At 39.6% G+C, this 19,734-nt stretch overlaps 1 long non-coding RNA gene across 1 annotated transcript; it reads left to right on the top strand.

Moving 5' to 3' along the window:
• Positions 1–10,907: 10,907 nt before the first annotated feature.
• LOC9266753 (uncharacterized) lies at positions 10,908–17,867 on the top strand. The gene is made up of 4 exons (XR_010739345.1): positions 10,908–12,069; positions 15,179–15,357; positions 17,074–17,216; positions 17,381–17,867. It is a non-coding gene; the product is annotated as an uncharacterized lncRNA (long non-coding RNA).
• Positions 17,868–19,734: the final 1,867 nt, after the last annotated feature.

Here is a 19,734-nt window from a genome sequence, read left to right as displayed (position 1 = left end):
CAAGAGTCCACATCCATTCTCGTTAGATAGAAGTGAAGAAATTAATTATTAAGTAATAAAACAAAAATCTTAACTACCATACAGAAAAAAGGAAAGAGATGAGGAGAAGGGATTGAGGGGAAGGAGATGAGAACGTACTGTAGTAGTTGAGGAAGAATTTTTTTTATGAGATAAATCCAATTGGCCCACCAGTTCAAGTTATATATTTTTTTCTAATTTATTAGAGTGCCACGTGATGGCTTATGAGTGTTTATAGGAGTCTCACGTGGCAACTTAAGAGGGTTTATAGGAAGTTTAATGGACTTTTAGTATATAATAATAGATAGATAGATAGATATATAATATATGTTGTTAATAAGTATTTAATTTATTTAGATGGCATGCAAACTTGCAAAATGCACAGTCTATACCACAATAACATATTGCTTATATATAGCAAAACATTGGATGTAAAATTGTCAATTTAATTATAAATAGAGCAACGTTTTAATAGAATATAAATTAGCTATGTACATTTAAATTATTTTAAATGGTCAACTTAACTCGTTTTTAATTTGATAACATAAAAGAATTAGGAAGAGAAAGAGATGGAGATATAAAAGAATAGGAAGAGGAAGAGACAGGGAGAGCGTACTAAGTTCTTATGTTTTTTCTTTTTCCGGCCCACGGTTATACGAAGCCACACGTACGTACGTATGTTTTTTTTTCTTTTTCTGGCCCACAGCAGAGGAAGGGATTACTTTATTGGGTCCACCAATTTAACTAAAAATCGACGGTGAGATTATACAGTGGTATGTGGCGGTTTAGGAGTGTTTGTAGGAGTGACACGTGGCAGATTGAAAGCGTATGTAGGAAGTTTAAGCCACACGTACGTACGTACGTTTTTTTTCCTTTTTTTTGGCCCACAGCAGAGGAAGGGATTACTTTCTTAAATAATAGATCTAATCCAATGGTCTAAAATATCGGGTCCACCAATTTAAGTGAAAATCGACGGTGAGATTATATAGTGCCATGTGGCGGTCTAGGAGTGTTTGTAGGAGTGACACGTGGCGGATTGAGAGCGTTTGTAGAAAGTTTAATGGACTTTTAGTATATAATAGAAGATAGATAGATAGATAGATAGATAGATGTGTTGCTGTTCGTTAGCAACAAACTAACTTTGATTTGTCATCGTGTTCTTTTTATTAAAATAAACGGTTGTGCAATTATCTCTAAATAATATATGTTGTACTGAGAAGATAAATATATATTGTATTGATGATCATGAGTGCTAGTGAGTTGATGTGTGTATCTTAAATTTCTGGGACAAATTGCTTAAAATTGTGTTCATTGATTGTATTTCTTGGAATAGGATGTTTGTCAATGGTTATATTTTCTCTTTCAATTACTGAAATCAATTGTTTAAGTATAGGTGCATAGCCAGAAAGAGTTGCTTATCAATGCCCATGATAGCTGTTAGCTAGAGAGAGACATGGCTGTGTAAAAACAGTTGAAAGGGCCAACTAAATTTCAGAAAAAACAAACCACATGAATTACATGTAAGCAAAAACGACTGAGACTCTGAGAGCATCCATGATCTCAAAAGGTTATTTGGCTGCACTGCTGTTAAATCGGCCTTTCGAAGCCCCAGTACCAGTAGCTCTTCACCAGATGAACAGACGCCCCCGTAATTCATTCAGCTCTCTGAACACAGCAGCAGGAGGAGAAGAAGAAGATCCTTGAGAATGTCCAGCGACAAGGCACAGCGCCGCAATCTGTCGCCAATTCCATATTCCATCGACAAAGATGAGATGCGAATCACCACATGATGGAATTGCTAGGCTCAACTAGCAGAATTTATTAATTGATGAAGACCCTCTCACACATTCAGGTAAGCCGATCAGGTGATCAACGGTCCAATCCAAGCTTATTAAGATCTACTAACTTCTAACAGTTGCAATTCAACAAAAGTTTTTGGAGGAAAGAAACGAAGAATATTGGAAAGCACCGTCCCCTTTTTGCATGACCTTTCCTGCTTTCCATGCTTGTGCAATTGCAAGCTCAGAGAGAGAGAGAGAGAGAGAGAGAGAGAGAGGAGCTTCCCAAGAGGCCAAGAATGATCCTGATTGGTGGTAGCATATATCATGGCATATCCAGAAACCTGGCCTTCTTGATCATCCTCTCTGATTTCCTTGCCATGCCAGGATATATATAGGTAGCTGGAATTTCAGAGTTCTCCCCAAGCTAGTACCAACTCAAGGCGAAGATGAAAGAAAGAAAGAAAGAAAGAAAGAAAGAAAGAAAGAAAGAAAGAAGCAGCTAGCAGCCAATGCAACAATGGCGTCAAAGAGCATGAACACAATTAGTTGCAGAAAGTGATACATGCATGCTCTGGCGCTCTGCCTGTGTTAGTGACTGTGTGATGACTGATGAGGGTGAGAATCACAGTGCGATTCTCCTCTGGCATGGCATGAGAGGCCTAAAAAAGAGACGCACTGCCGTGCCAAAGGAGAATTGCCCTGCCATTCAGAAAATCCTCTAGTGTCCCAACGTGCTGAAAGTTGAATTATATATATATGGAGGCTCATCTCTAGCTTTTCTCAACTCAAATTGCTACTGCTATACTTTTTGCCTGATTGTTGATTTGCATAACAAAGCATGCAGTGTGGCACTACTTTTGCCGAGGAAAATGACTGGAGAAAACCAGGGAGGAAGAGTGGTGTTGGGTTGGTGCAAATTGAAGATAGATGGTGGCATATGGTGCATTCTATCTTCTTTCTCTTATTTTCATTCCCTTTTTAAATTCTTGTGCCCATCCAAAATAATCCTTGCATCCTCTCGACTCATTCCAAATGCGTGTTCTTTTGGTCTCATTTTCCTTTTCATAAATGTAAGTGTTTTGAAACTTTTAGTATTTTTTTAAAATCTTTCATTCCATGTATGTCTTTGTTAAATAGTAAATGTATACCTCTTGCAAATAAATGGTCCACATTCCTATTTTTATATTTTAAAAAAGAGGAAAATATCAAATTCACATAATTTTGCAACAAAATTGCATGAAAGTTCCAAGCGGCTGAGGTGATTCCTTTATCAATGTGCCCTGATGATGCGTTTTTTTTTTTTAAAAAAAAAGTCACGCATGGCACCTCCTTCTTCTTTGACCGGGAAAGCACTTTTGCATATCTACGTCGTCGCATCGACATACTTAAGTTGTCATACTTTAATACATCCTGCCGAATTATCAGATGGGCATGCTCAATTTTAAAACTAGAGTAAAGTACACATTCGATCCTTGAACTTGTACGGTTATGCATATAAGTCTCTAAACTTTCAAAATATATATTCAGGTTCTAAAACTTGTCAAAGTGTATTTTCTGATCTCCAATTACCACGGTCCCTCTGAGATCCTATATAGTGCTGACGTGGCATGCCACATAGACGCTGATGTGGCATATTCACCAATTTTACACGGACCGACCCATTGAAGCCCACTAAAAAAGTCCTCCTTTTTTCTTTTTAGAGTAAATTACACAGACGGTACAACAAATTGACAGGTGATATGCTATGTCAACGCCTATGTGATATGCCACATCAACGTCGCATAGGATCTAGCTTGGATGAGCTGTGGCAATTTAGGACCAAAATGACACAATTTGACAAGTTATAAAAAAATTGTATTTTGAGAGTTTAGAAATCTAAATAACACAACTGCACAAGTTTTGGGACCGACCATGCACTTTACTCTTAAAACTATTATATCAAACATACTGATGTGCCAATTTCTTAGAACTAGTGCAATTTAAATACAATGATACTCTCTCTATTATGAAATATATAAGCACTTCTAGCTATCTATATAGACCAGGTCAGCTTTCTCTTAGAGCGAATTTTAGTTTTATGATGATTGCCATCATTAATCTTATCCATATGCTACTTATCAAAAAAAATAACATGTACAATATATGATGTACTAACACTAATAATATTATTTTGTTTGATTTACCATTTTTTTTCTATCTCCTTTATCTTAGAGTGTGTATGGATTGCCTCGCTGCACTGCATGAGTGCCTCCTCTTTCTCGTCTCCTCCACCTCAGGAGAAAAATTGAAGCTTTGGCCTTTTCAAAGCTTAGTTTAGAATTTAAAGATAGCTTTTTAGCTAATATAATTTATAAGTCGGTGAATTTTAAGCTCTAAATTTAAGTGTAAAGCTATACCTTTACCTTAAATAAGCAAAAAAAAAATCTCAAACCTAACTAACTTTTGGCTTAATACGGTAAGGATAACTTATGGATTTAAAAAAGTTAAACATAACTTTTACTTAATACAACAAGAGTGGCTTATGGATTTAAAAAAGTCAAATGGAAAAGCTACTTACTACTATTTGTTTAGGTTTAGATATTTTAGACTCATAAACTAACTTACGCTCTGTTCTTTCTCTCATACTTTTAGAGCATGCGAAACAAGAAAACTTATTAGCACATGATTAATTAACTATTAACTATCTAAAAATAAAATTGGATTTATTTGATTTTGTAAACAACTTCTACATAAACTATTTTTGCCAAAAACATATCATTTAACAGTTTTAGAACATGTTAACGAAAAATGAGAAAGTTGAAGTTTGAAGTTGAGAAAAAGAACTGGGCCATATAACCCCCAACAAAGAGAGTGGTCTAAACAAAATGTGGCCTGATTTGGTGAGTGCACCATATTTTCTTGCAAATGAAAACCTTGTAAGCTGGCTAGATTAGATTGTGCCCAATTTCATTGATATGGAGTAGCTTGAAAGCTTGAAGGAGAATGACCATATGGTGTATAGTTGACTGGGGAACCAAATGGATAGAAATTGTGTAAAAAATGTGGGTTGAAGTTGGGTAAACTGAGATTGGGAAAATTTATTGGGGAATGGTTGGGGAGGAGATTGTGGCTAGGCATTTATACATGGTTTGGAGAGTCTTGATTTAGAAGGTCTATGATTTTTTTGTTGGATAAATCCAGTTCCTGATAAAATCAAGAGCTAATAACAGGCCGCATGGAGAGCCAGCACCCAGTAGACAACGGCTACTTCAACGGATCCCTAGCACACCAACCGTTTTATATTTTATATATTCATTTGTACACAATTAACTCAAAAGTCATTATATTTTATTTTCTTACTAGAAAAGATGCATGTGCTTTGCAACGGGAGGAGCCAATTTAAATTGTACATATGTGTCAGTGGATAAATAATCATCGCGTATTGTTTTGTTTATTCATGTGCTTATCCGAGACACTTATTACCAAATAAAAGACTATTTATATGCAAATCTTTTATATATATGTGTTGACGACTAAACATGTTCTAAGCGACTCAAAAGCAAATGATATAAAATAAGGTACGATAAAAAAAACCAAAAAGTTGAATTTAAAATTAAGTTCTAAAATTTAAAATTTGCCTTTAGGAATAAGCATAAGCTCGATTTGTCGTCTTCAATTTTTAATTTTTAAATCGTGGACAAGGGAGACGCGATTGGACATGTGGCAAGGGCAAACCGCGCGTGCGAGGGCGTCGTGGGCCTAATCAGGCATGCGGAAAATCGCGCGAGTGAGGGCGTTGTGGGCCCAATTGAGGCAGCGCGCAAGGGACATGTGAAAAGGTGTGGGCCCAATTAATTATCGCGCTTCTCGGATTAGAGGGACACTCTGGCGTAAGAAAAAAAAAAAGAAAGAATTTAACAGAAACATCAAATTAAAACCAATTCAAACACGGATGATATATCAAAATTTTGGTGAAAACATTTTCAAATTTTATAATAGAAGATATAGAGATGGGCAACCCATATAGCTAAGAACTACGTTAGCAATTAATATCATAAAAAATATCTCTACAATGTATATAGTATGTCTTTATAACTGTATTTATTGTACTCTCTCCGTCCTATAATATAAGGGATTTTGACTTTTTACTTGTACTGTTTGACTACTCATCTTATTAAAAAAATTTATGCAAATATAAAAAACGAAAAGTTGTGCTTAAAGTACTTTGGATAATAAAGTACTCCCTCCGTCCCACAATATAAGGGATTTTGAGTTTTTGCTTGCAACGTTTGAACACTCGTCTTATTCAGAATTTTTTTGCAAATGTAAAAAAACAAAAAGTTGTAATAAAGTAAGTCACAAATAAAATAAATAATAATTTTAAAAAAATTTGAATAAGACGAGTGATCAAACGTTACAAGCAAAAACTTAAAATCCCTTATATTATGGGACGGAGGGAGTAAGTCACAAATAAAATAAATAATAATTCCAAAAATTTTTGAATAAGACGAATGATCAAATAGTGCAAGTAAAAAAAATCAAAATCTCTTATATTATACTTGTCAGGGTTATGAATACCACATACCTAATAGTAGTCGACTAAATCTCGGCAGGACCCACCACATACCATGTCTTATACGGAAACAACCTTCGGATATAGGAGGAGTTCCGCATAAGGAAGAATGACTAGAGTTCTACATGGAAATGACAAGGACTACTCGGATTGTATCCATACTGGTTTCCCTAGTTCTACTTGGACAAAGGGACATCTATAGGTATAAATACAAGGCCCCCTAGAAGAAGAGGGGACACAACCAACAGACACGGACAACATAGACGCCACAAAGCCACAAGCCAATACAAGCCTACATAGGCCAAGACAAGCTGCTAGATATCGACATCAGAGATAAGCCTAGGAAAACCCGATATGGTACCTACGGGAACCAAAGAGAGGAATCTAGCGCTATCTCTGATCTCGCTGGATGCGGATTTGAGGAGGAAGGCTACCCTGTTGTCGACTACGAGTCAGATCTTCAGGCCGCCACGTCGACAACAGTTAGATAGGCTACCCCAAATATTGTACTGGTGTGATTATGATGAATAAGATCAACGACCGGCTTCGGCCAACAGGATGTAGGGTTATTACCTGATAATTCAGGGGCCCGAACCTGTATAAAAATCCTCGTCTCTATCTCTTTTACCTCAGTCTCACGTATATCTTAGTACCAACAATCCTCATACTATGCAAATACCAGAATCGCGACATCAAACGTCGATAGTGGCGCGCCAGGTAGGGTGATTTTGGTGCTTCAGGATTTCGACGAGATGGGTTCAAGAGATAGATTCTCCGACAACAAGCTACTCGACGACTTCGCTGTGGGGAGATCCAACCCGACCGGAGTATGTCTCCCGACGAGATCGGAACCATCATCATCAACAACTTGATCTCTCGAGATCGACCAGGCCTCAAGATAAGCGGCGTACCAAAAGACGTCAGATCATATGATGTCGAACGAGTACGCGACAAGTTAATTGGTAGATTGGTTTTTTAAATTAATCTACTAATTTCATAGATACATCCGGCATGTATCTACAAAGGTACGCAATATTTTATATGTAATTTATCATACCTATTCAGATCATACAGTATTGTCAGATCTATAATTTATTATGTTTACCTAGAGCATGTCTTTTATACAATATCTATTATGCGAGTGTTTCCGGTGTTAGGCTGACTACAGTCTAACGCTGGGGGCTCGCTCTATTTTCTTCTGTATAAATCATGCTTCTTTATGGTTTACATAATGCATGATGTTTACATCTGCTCGTTATATTCTGATAATACTAGAAGATCCATGCAGTTTTTTGAGTATATACTCGATATTCTCTGCTATATATCTTGCCTTCTAGAAAATATTTTTCAGGAATAAGTGAGCACTCGAGTAGGTTGTGGTCAAGCACATACATTATCGAGAACGTTCTCGGCAAATGCAGAGCTGTCGCACCCAACCTACCAACGAAGACCGACGACCTATCTCATAGCGCCGGCTTTGGCTAGGCTATTTGAGAAAAGGGTTGTTAACGGATAATTGCTCGCAAACGATGTCGGCTTGATCACCCGAAATGATCGCAGGCGGACATCCGGATATGCTACGAGTTGGGTATGTGAGTCATGCTGCCCACATGAGATGCACATGTAATAAACCAACTCTAGCGCCTCCATTGGTGTTCGAGAGATAATTCTACTCGCTCGCTGGTTCTCGAACCAGTAAACCGTAGCAATCTCTCGCACCGCAACTCCCATTGGTGTTCGAGAGATAATTTTACTCGCTCACTGGTTCTCGAACCAGTAAACAGTAGCAATCTCTCGCACCGCAACTTCCATTGGTGTTCGAGAGATAATTCTACTCGCTCGCTGGTTCTCGAACCAGTAAACCGTAGCAATCTCTCACACCGCAACTACCATTGGTGTTCGAGAGATAATTCTACTCGCTCGCTGGTTCTCGAACCAGTAAACCGTAGCAATCTCTCGCACTACAACCTCCGTTGGCGTTCGAGAGATAATTCTACTCGCTGCTTTTTGAACCAGTAAATTGTAGCAATCTCTCGCGCTTTAACTTTAGATGGTCGAGGTACAACTACGGTAATAGCGTAGCGGTCCTCGCACCACGAATTCAGATGACTTCAGATGGTTGAGGAACATCTACGACTGGTCTTCAACCGGCAACGTAGCGGTCCTCGTATCACAACTCCAAATGGTCGAGAGACACCTACTCACTGGTTCTCAACCAGTCAATCGTAGCGATCTCTCGTACATTTACTTCTAGTGGTCGAGTTACGACTACTACCTGGTCCTCAACCAGCAGTGTAGCGATTCTCCCACTATTTCTACTTCAAGTGGTCAAGTTATGACTACTACCTGGTCCTCGACCAGCGGTGTAGCGATTCTCCCACTATTTCTACTTCAAGTGGTCGAGTTACGACTACTACCTGGTCCTCGACCAGAGGTATAACGATTCTCCCACTACCTCTACTCCAACAAAGTTGATATCAGGTACACAATATCGCCAAGTGTTTTACCCAGAGATCCCTTACCACGACGACACCTAGAGTTGAAACCTATCCTCATGTCCCTTTACGCCGTCCTGACAAGGCCTCTGAGAAACCTAAGGGAACTTTGGCTAGGGACGCCCAGAGCGGATAAGGCCTTGTCGGATCCTATAGAGACAAACGGCCATGTAAGATCTGGTCATGTAAGAGTTCTCGCCGTGCGTATTAACCAAGCCGTGTAATCGGAAATTGAGTTTTCCAACTTCACGACTGGGGGCTAGGGTCAGCGCTTTTTCAACCAAGGCAGGTCAAGGGTCCAAGAGACTTATCCTCCGAGAACGATTCTCCGATGAAAAGGCTGGGGGTTAGGGAGAGTGTATGACTCAACAAACTGACTGATCGAAGTCGGTAAAAGAGAAGACGCTCATACACAAAACATTGGTCTGTAAATTTAATTCATTTTCAGTTTTCCATGCACATTATAACATGTCACCCTTTGAGCGTTTGCTCGGGGGCTATTTCTATCTAATATCCTTTTCTGAGTATTGATTTAAGGAAATTCTATTCGACATTGTTGAAAACTCCATGTCTCTATGGTTCTACACTAAGATCGACTAAGGCGAGTACAACAGATGTTGACAAGGCTTCGTCGCAAGCTCTGTGCCTTCTCGACCACTCGAGAACGGTTGGTGGATCTCGACAAGGAATACGGAATGAAGAAATGGTGTACATGGTGTACCCGCCGAGATAAAATTTCTTGACTTCCATCCAAATTCTCGATTATAGCAAGACGGGAGACTTAGTCGTATGCTCTGTATTTTCTTGGTTGACGCCGGAGATTGACTCAGACAAACCCTATAGGTGCCCGCACGAGGCTGATAAGGGAAGTCTAACGTTATCTCTGAACTCACCGAGAACGGTCACGTGAACTCGATAACAGTTACTCCAGGGTCTGCGGTTGAGAATATGAATTTGTTCATTTGCATTGAAGTCAGGGGCTACTGTCAGTGTTATGGATACCACATACCTAATAGTAGTCGACTAAATCTCGGCAGGACCCACCACATACCATGTCTTATACGGAAACAACCTTCGGATATAGGAGGAGTTCCGCATAAGGAAGAATGACTAGAGTTCTACATGGAAACGACAAGGACTACTCGGATTGTATCCATACTGGTTTCCCTAGTTCTACTTGGACAAGGGGACACCTATGGGTATAAATACAAGGCCCCCTAGGAGAAGAGGAGACACAACCAACAGACACGGACAACATAGACGCCACAAAGCCACAAGCCAATACAAGCCTACATAGGCCAAGACAAGCTGCTAGATATCGACATCAGACATAAGCCTAGGAAAACCCGATATGGTACCTACGGGAACCAAAGAGAGGAATCTAGCGCTATCTCTGATCTCGCCGGATGCAGATTTGAGGAGGAAGGCTACCCTGTTGTCGACTACGAGTCAGATCTTTAGACCGCCACGTTGACAACAGTTAGATAGGCTACCCCAAATATTGTACTGGTGTGATTATGATGAATAAGATCAATGACCGGCTTCGGCCAATAGGATGTAGGGTTATTACCTGATAATTCAGGGGCCCGAACCTGTATAAAAATCATCGTCTCCATCTCTTTTACCTCAGTCTCGCGTATATCTTAGTACCAACGATCCCCATACTATGCAAATACCGGAATCGCGACATCAAATGTCGACAATACTCCATCCGTATTTTAATGTATGACACCGTTGACTTTTCGACTAACGTTTGACCATTTGTTTTATTCAAAATTTTTGTGTAAATATAAAAATATTTATGCCATGCTTAAAGAACATTTAATGAATCAAGTCACATTAAAATAAATGATAATTATATAAATTTTTTACATAAGACGAATGGTCAAACGTCAAACACAAAAATTAACGGCGTCATGCAAGGTAGTCCTACGAACGGAGTTTCCATAAAAACACATTCCTTACAAACCTTGACTAGGATTGACCTTCTTCTTCTTTTTTTTCTAATACAGAGAATGGATACCGTTGTACACAACCCAACAACCGTCCATCCACTCGTTCAGGCGCTCACACCCCCGCAATCCATTCCGATTCGAGCAATGGGCGGCGCCGCCTCCGTGGAGCCGAACCGAACCCCAGCACCAGCACCAGCACCACCGTAAGCCTCCCTCAACGACGACATCCTCCTCGCCCTCCCGTCCCTCCATGCCCTCTCGTCCGCGCGGTCCTCGCCTGCAGCTCGTGGGCTCCCGCGCCGCCCGGCTTTTCGCCGGGGTTCCGCCGCCTGCTCCACCCACCCGGACCCTGCCCCCTCGGGCTCTTCACCGACCACGGCGGCCTCACCATCCTCCCCGGCACCCCGGACTTCGGCCGCCGCCGCCGTCGCCCTCCGTGGAGCCACGAGCTGGAGGACTACGCCTCCCACGGTTGGCATGCCGTGGCGTGGCGACCTCCTCCTGCTGAACCCACAGGAGGCTCGCCATCCTAAACCCCTTTGATCTGGGACGTGTACTTCATCCCCGCTGTTGCTCGGTGGCATCGAGCTGGAACAGGAAGAGCATGGAGCTTCCGCGCTGTTCCGGTTTACAGGGATGAATTCAGGCTTTGTGCTTGCGGTCTTTTCGTCCTCCGAGACCCATGGGATTGGAATTGGATCATCCATATCGCCATCCATGGGTTGAGTTTGCTGGAGACAGCAACATGAGGCAATGCTGGCGTGCTAGTGGATGGCTCGATTTACTGGCCTTACGATGGTGAATGACGCTGAACACCGTGGCCATGGAATTCTCCAGGGTGGAATTACCATGGGAATTAATGACACAGGGGTTGCAGTTTTATGGCTGGGGAGACTAAGGATTGAGGGCTTTGCATTGTGTATGCAATAGACTTCCTCATCCTCATCTGGATCCCTAGAGTCGTCAGGAACGGAATTGCGAGATGGGCATCACAGAAGATATTCTCTTTGACACCCATATCTCAGTTACAAGGGCATGAGAGTTGTGTGAGTTAGGGCTGGTTATGTGTACTTGGCAACAGTGGAGGTCTCCCCTGATGGCCATGCCCCCTACTTAATTCTTCTCACTTTGCCTGGAGAACATGAAGCTTGAGAGACTGTTTCAGGAGAGATTTCAGGAGACCGTATATGTATGGCCTGGCTTCCTTTGGTTTGTGATGATGGGAGCTTTGGACATGAAGTTGAAGGCTCTCAGTGACAATCATCGGGGTATGATTTATCCATTCTCTAATACTGTTTTTTTTTCAGATGCATAAAACAAATACCTAGTTGACAAAGGTTGTTCTGAAATCATTTGATACACTGAATTTACTGATGGATATATTGACCATTTGAATCCTATAGAATGTTGGATGCCGGTCGGTTCCGTATTTCCTTTGCTGTACCTGTTATTCGGCATATTGCTCCTAGACTCCACCGACAATGTATTTATGTCGGCATTTCTTTTGTCATTTACGGTGGAAAATAAACCAGGGATTCTAGTTCTTACACTTCTGTCATGAAAAATAACTTATGCAAATGCCTAACAGTATTTCTTTGGTGGGTAGTACTAGATATATGAGTAAAATGCATGGAGGGTCACCTAACTTGTTTAGGTGTGTCATGTAGGTCACTTCACTTTCAAAATACACATATAGGTCACTAATGTGAATTAAGCAAGTCATTTGCCCATCTAACTATCCACATGAGCATACCTTGTACACATGGCATGCCACCTATAATTGAAAAAAATGCTCTCGGACATGTGCAGAAAACCGCATGTGTATTTTTTTTTCCTTTCTCACAACCCTAGCACTTGGAGATACACGAAATTAGGGAAACCAAATCATTTCACTTATGCTTGTTTTGATGAGTTCTTCTAGTTCTCAGTCCTTTATCTTGCTTGCCATCAAACATGGTGACGGCGGCTGCGGCGACAAGCTATGAATGTAAATAGCAATGGAGGCAAAATCCTAGGTGGCAGCAACGACAAGCTTAAACAGAGATGGAGGCGCAATCCTAGGAGACAGCGGCTGCGGATACCCAGCCAATTTTTTTAATCCTATGTGGCACGCTAGGTGTACAAGGTGTGCTCACGTGGATAGTTAGATGGCTCAAATGTGCATTTTGAAAGTAGAGTGACCTATATGACACATCTAAACAAGTTGGATGACTCTCCATGTATTTTGGGTTTGTAGATGCTTTTTGTTGTTCTTGCCCCTTTTGTATTGACAGCCAAATAACATCTTTAGGCTTTAACTGCTTGACTAAATTTTTTGTGGTATTTTTTCTACCTCTTTTCTGGTGGCTTAGTTGTCCCTTGTGGTACTATTGTGTCATTTCACGATGTCAGGTAGTCATTGCCTTCACGCGCTGTAGTTAACTAGTTTTTCAAATGCTATTTGTCTCCCCCAAGGCCCTAACTTTATGTGCAAGTATATGTTTAGTTAGGAATCAAATAGATCTTTCATGATCATTTTGTAATGAGATTTATGCATATAGGAATGGCCATAGTAGTTATGTGGACTGCAGTCTTGCATAGTAGCTATGCCACTTAGTTGCCATTATGTATCAATCATCTAAATCATTATTTTTCAGACTTTTACCTGCTTGGCCCACAAATCTTCATCTCTCTATAAATTAGACTTTTACCTGGTTGTCCCACAAATCTTCATTTCTCTCTATATATTAGAAAATAGAAAGCTATTTTCATAATTTTCTGTTCTGCTGTGTTCCTTACGTGCCAGTGTCAAATATTGCAAACTCATTTTTTCAACAATGTGTATCATTTACTTCGTATTTGCTGCATCGATTATATATTTTCCTCATTAATGTTTTCTTTCCAGTTGTTAGGTATGTTACTTAGTGTACTCTTTCTATTTCTCTTTTTGAACACCTTTGATACTTTGCGCCAATTCCATGAACAAACAAATGTTAACTACAACACATGACAACACCAAGTACCTTAGTGTCAATCATCAAAAGGAGCATCCCAATGGGTTTTACTTTTGAGAACTTGTCATCCCTGACCTTCAACACACTGTATATCGAGATGAATGCTTTTGATGCCTCATTTGTAGGCAGTGACGTGAGCTCCTGAACAGAGCCACGCCGCATGGTAAGAATTAGATGCACTACTTCTACCGTGATGCATAGCGACTCTCCAGGCTTGTTGTTGAGTTCAGTTTGGTCTTGATTTGTTTGAATTTCAGCTTGATCTGTTAGCCGTGCAGCAAGCTCTCTACTTGTCAGTTTCTCCAGCTTTATATTGAGCAGGTTCCCAAAATCAAGTTCTTTGACCCTCTTACGTGCATCATGAAAGAAGAGTTTAGCTGCAGTAGTCACAGAACTAGGTGGAACCACAGATGCACATTTATACTCCCCCTGGCCTTGACTCTGTCCCCGGCCATGACTATTACCACCTAGCTAGCAAGCAGGAGAACCTTTGCTAAGAAAAGAAGAAAAAGCAGAGCAGGCAAAAAACAATAATTATTAGTATCATGCATAAACATTAATCATTCACCTCCAAATCAAGAGAGAGAGAGAGAGGGGGAGGGAGGGAGGGAGGGATCCTTATTATTAGACTAAGATACTAGGGGAAGGTCCTATTATTAGACTAAATTAAACAAGATTAGAGCTGAACAAATATAGTTATAACAAAAAAGAAAAATAAGCACTGCAGCCACTGAACGGCCACAGCTCGGAGTTATTTTAAAATATGTTAGATCTAAATAATAGAATTTTTCTAAATAATAGCACATTTTTAAAAGAAAAATAAGGACTGTCACTGGGACGGGCATAATGTAGCATATTAAGACTGAGTTATTTTAAATCTAACATATAGAATTTAGATCGAAGCTTGTATTTTCGAGTAGCATTGCTATAAGTAATAAAATTGCAATCCTTTAGGAAATCATGATGCATGATAGCTTTGTTGATTTTCTAGAGCATTTTTCTGAGCAATGCTGTTGCTTGTGACAGCTTGGTCCATGTCTTAAATCTTGCTCTACCTCATGCTAAATGCTGTACCACTATTAAGTTTTTATTTTCAAATGATTTCATTAATTGGAAAATTTAGGTACCAAAATTCTAATTTTCTGTGGTAATGGAGAATCCGATTAGTGAAGCTCTTAATATTGAGGGTAAGTATATGAGGGTTTCTGTCTAACTTAAATAGGATTGGCAAGAAACTGGATGGTTCACATTTTCAAATGATTGCTCCCACTGTTTGGATAGGAAGGTTAATTAGAACATGCCAAATATCTATGGTGCTTGATTTGGATTAGCGACTGGGTTAGCTATGGAACTATAAATGAGTTCTAACTATAAACAGTGGCAGGTTCGATGGTGGACAGGATGCTCTTCAAGGTGGCATGCTGTGGTGAAGAAGTAGAACAACCTTTGTTACCATCATCTTCTGTTTTTTTTTATGAATATAGCCGTTGCTGTTGCAAGGCTGCATGCCACCAACTTGGTCTGACAACCCCAGTTCAAATCCTCGGATACATCCCTATCTAGGTACTTCATATCTTATTAAATCCATGTATTTTTGTTACTTTTCTTTGGGTTTTTATTATTAAATATAGTGATTTTTCTCTTAATTGTCATTTGACACTCATGATACCTTCTTTAACTGTGGATATGTTATGTGAATGTGTCGCTTAGAGTTGTTGCTAGATCTTTCCATTTGTAGTACACCCTCAAGGCCTTAACTCTTTAACTATTAGTTTCATGAACTATAAACTATTAAAACAGGAGGTTGTTATGGCCTCACCCATGGATGATGCTCAAAGAATATGAAAAACAGAGTCATGATCACATACCTCATGCAGTGTGCTTCACAACATTCTACTGAAAACAGAACACACAGCTTGAAGCTCGCATGCTGAATTCAGGGTCACTGAATGGCAGGGCAGCTCTCCTTTGGCAGGGAAAGGCTAGCAGTTTATCATCCATTAGCTATTCAGCTCCTCTTGCCCTCCATGCCAGAGGAGAACTGCACTGTGATTCTCACCCTGACAATTTATTCAATCTGCCCATTACTGCTCCTCTCGTCATTCTTTGCTTCCAATATTTTCCTTGCTCTGTATTTTAATTGTTGAACTCAGGTATATATAGCACAAAGATCACTGAGTAAAATCTGGATATGCCTTGGAATATGCTACCTAAGCTGACAATGCTTGAGCAGCTAATAAACTGTCACTTTTGCGTTTGCATCTTATAACTGACTGACCCCCGTACCCTTCTGGTTTCTGTTGCTAATACAAAAGGGAACCAGTCTTGAACATGAGCTTGAATTCGATGGGCCATGTCTGGATCATATTCTTTTCCATTTCGTGGATCCTGCTGATAGCCTGATATTATGCTCTGTTCTGGGACATTCTTATGGATCTTCCCCCTGGGTGCTCTTGAAGCTGTATATGAAGAATCCGTTACTGCATCTGATTCTTTCACAGCAAAGGACAACTTTTATAAAGTAATACTTTGTACATGCAGCCTGAGGAGCTCGCCATATGGTTTTGATCAGATCAAATCACTGCCGAAATCTGAAACAATGTTATTATGATATTATCAAGCAGTGACATGAAAGAGAACTTGTTAGTTATGAAATGGAACATAAATATAACTTGTATTTTCAACAGTAGTAAAAACATCATACCGTTGTTAGGTGTATTAAAAATTGGCTCATTTTTTCCACATCCCCCCATAGCCCCAACACACACCCACACCCACACACACACACCCACACACCCCACCACCGAAGGTCCAAACTTTACAATCAATCTTTGATGTGGTTTGGCCATGAGCAATGATTCAAAATCTAAGAAATCTCTCTCTCTCTCTCTCTCTCTCTCTCTCTGTGTGTGTGTGTGTGTGTGTGTGTGTGTTTTATTCGTTTTATGGACGTTTTCCACTTTATATTTTGTTTATGCCACCTAGGATGTGTTTGGAAAAACAAACCTTAGATTTGAAATGAGTCAGAGTACAAATTAAAGTGCCATTTTTGTCATACAAGTACAATAGGAAATTGTAACCCAGCAGTTCAGAATACAGCAAGTTAATTTAAAATCTTTGCACTGCCTTCTCCATCTGCTTTAAATGTATGCTTACACCTTCAAGAGTAGAATTAGCTCCAAACATATGCAGGTGGGTGAAGTGTACATGACTTAAAACCTTTATGGTTCTGTATATTAATAGTGATCCCAATTAAAACTGGCATACCAACTGAGCCAGGTTCATATGGGGCACTACGTGACTAGCACTGGATGAAAAGGGAGCACTCTGAGCCGTGTCAAAACAGTTCTGGTTGATGAATCAATCATGGGCAGAAGAGGGATGCTGATAGTAATGAATTAGCTAAGAGCCCAAGATGAAAAGTGAGTCATGTTTCTACAAAGTGTTATTCTTCACTGAAACACTACTAGACATACTTATGAAGCATATTTTAAGATGTTTGTGATCATAATTACAGTGATGAACTTATATTTGGTTGTTTTATGGACAGTTCTGCTTATTAATCAGTTATGCTACTTTTCTTTAGGAACTGTAAAGCCATGCGAGACCTTCTGGAAGGAGAGAACACTAAGACAAAGAAGTTCAGTGGTTGTGCAAACTGAAATCTTTGACTTTGTTGGTAAGCATGTTCCGGTCAATGTTGCACTAACGATTTGATCTCGTAAGTGTTATGCGGCTTTTCGATGCCCAAGAGCTGCTTGATCCGCACATCTTTTGGTACTTCTCCAAAGAATAAGTTGTGTATCAGGTTTCTCCAGAGTTTTGAAAGGGCATGAAATGAGGAAGAATATCCACAAGGATGTTCCATATAGCAAAGCATAATATACATGGACATTTTCACATGATAAAGAATATGATTCATGTGGTCCACCAGTTAGTTGCATGTACATTGACTCGATTTGAAAACTTATCATTTTGTGTTGTTATTGATATTTATTTTTACAAACTTGCACTACCAATAGAACTAAAGGGAATAATATATGTGGAAAAAAGCTAGACCTTTTTTAATCAGATGATAATAGTGAGCATTATTTTTATATGGTTCATTTTTTTAGAAAGGTAAATGAAGTCTAAATAGCACTTGCTGATTTAGAAGTATATATGCATATCTTGTCTGTGTCTATGACTCTGCTATAGGTAATTATGTATAAATGCCTGGTAAGTTAGAAAACAAAACAAGGAAAAGATTGTGGCCAAAGAAGAGTGTGGACATAAGGTAAATAACAAATGGAATATTTTTCTTATGTAGCATGTACTATATTGCTCTGTGAGAATCACAGCATGAGTTCTCTGGCATGGAGGCTGATGGCTCTAGGAGGATCTGCCAGCAATGCTATGGCTATCCCTGGCAGACGTGAACTGCACTGCTATTTGGAATAAACCCTGCTTTGATCTTCAAAGATATTTGGAATAAACCCTGCTTTGATCTTCCAATGTCTTTGAGTATGTAGCTGCCGTTTTGGGTCATATAGTAGAATGCACGCATGGTATTTCTTCCATGGATCTTCAAAAACCTCTGGAATTATTTCTACATCCTTATAAACAAGACCAACTTTGGATTTGGAGATTCAATAATCACTTCATAGCAGCATAGGAAACTGACAAGTTTAAATTTGGAAAATCAGACAAATAGCATCATACCCATGTTGTAGCGTGGTCAACAACTGTTTCTATACATAGACTCTGAGTTAATTTTCGTCCAGTGTCTTAGTCACTTAGGATGTGGGTACTTTACTGCATGTGACTCAAAATCATAAATTGCTAATTCCCAAACCTACTGGCACTGGCTTCTTTTCCTTTTTGTTCTTAAAGTCTTAACAGATCACTATGGTGTTTTATTCCTTGCACATATGTTTTCTTTGCTCGGCTCTTGAACATGAAGGTATGCGATAGCATCTGACAGAACTCCATCACATGCTGTATGCCATAGCCTTGGCCTTGTGCTAGAACCAATGAATTTGCTTTAGCAGCGGAATTTTGTCCAAATGATTTAGACTAATATCTGTATGCTGAGTGGTAGCCCTTCTTATTGCCAGTTATCTCCATTGTACAATCCTTGGTAGATAGATGTGTTGTAGAGGACTGGGGACTAAAGATAACTTCCATTGAAAGCTGTGGATATCTTTGGCCATATCTCTACAAGCCTACCATTTCAAACAAATTTAACTTTTCAAATCAAATTCAACCAATGAGATTGTGTGACACATACCAACTGTGATGGCCTGACAATTTTATCATACATGCTCTTTGCAACATCGTTAGTTTGATACTTTGATTGATTATCTCATCCATTCAATGGGTAATATCTCTTGTTAGTTACTTGGTTTTTGAGCAAGTTCCTTTTTATTAGCTTATATAATCATCATTCTTTAGAAAATTATAGCATGGATTCCCAACAAAAATTACGGTACCTATTTCATGCTAATACTAAATATCTCAGGACCACACATTTGAGAAGGTGCCTGGGAGGTTTGGAAACATGTTCATCTGAGGTGTGCTGCAAAATTTGGTCTGGGTTTAAAAACAATAAAGAGGTTTCCTCTTCTTATCCTGTGTAGTGTTTGTGGAAGTAATTTGATGCTTTCAACCATATCATGCTTCGTCTTACTTTTAGCCAGCTATCTTCATATATGTAATATGGTAAGAAATGCATGGACTGAACCTGTTTTTTGTGTCACATGTAAAGCCCCCTTTTCTGCCTTATTTGCAGAACCATAACTAACTGGCTATTTACTGGTGAGAATCTTTGTGCAATGCTATCTGGAAAGCTTGTAACTGGGCTAATTTCCAAACCTAGCTGTTTTTGAACACCAACATATTATTTACTATGCTGGGCAAACATGTAGAAAGGAAGACCCGGAGATGGTTGTTGAATTAGCC

The sequence above is a fragment of the Oryza sativa genome, chromosome 2 (genome assembly GCF_034140825.1).
Source record: "Oryza sativa Japonica Group chromosome 2, ASM3414082v1".
NCBI classification, from domain to species: domain Eukaryota; kingdom Viridiplantae; phylum Streptophyta; class Magnoliopsida; order Poales; family Poaceae; genus Oryza; species Oryza sativa.
This window is presented reverse-complemented; position numbering and strand designations above follow the sequence as displayed.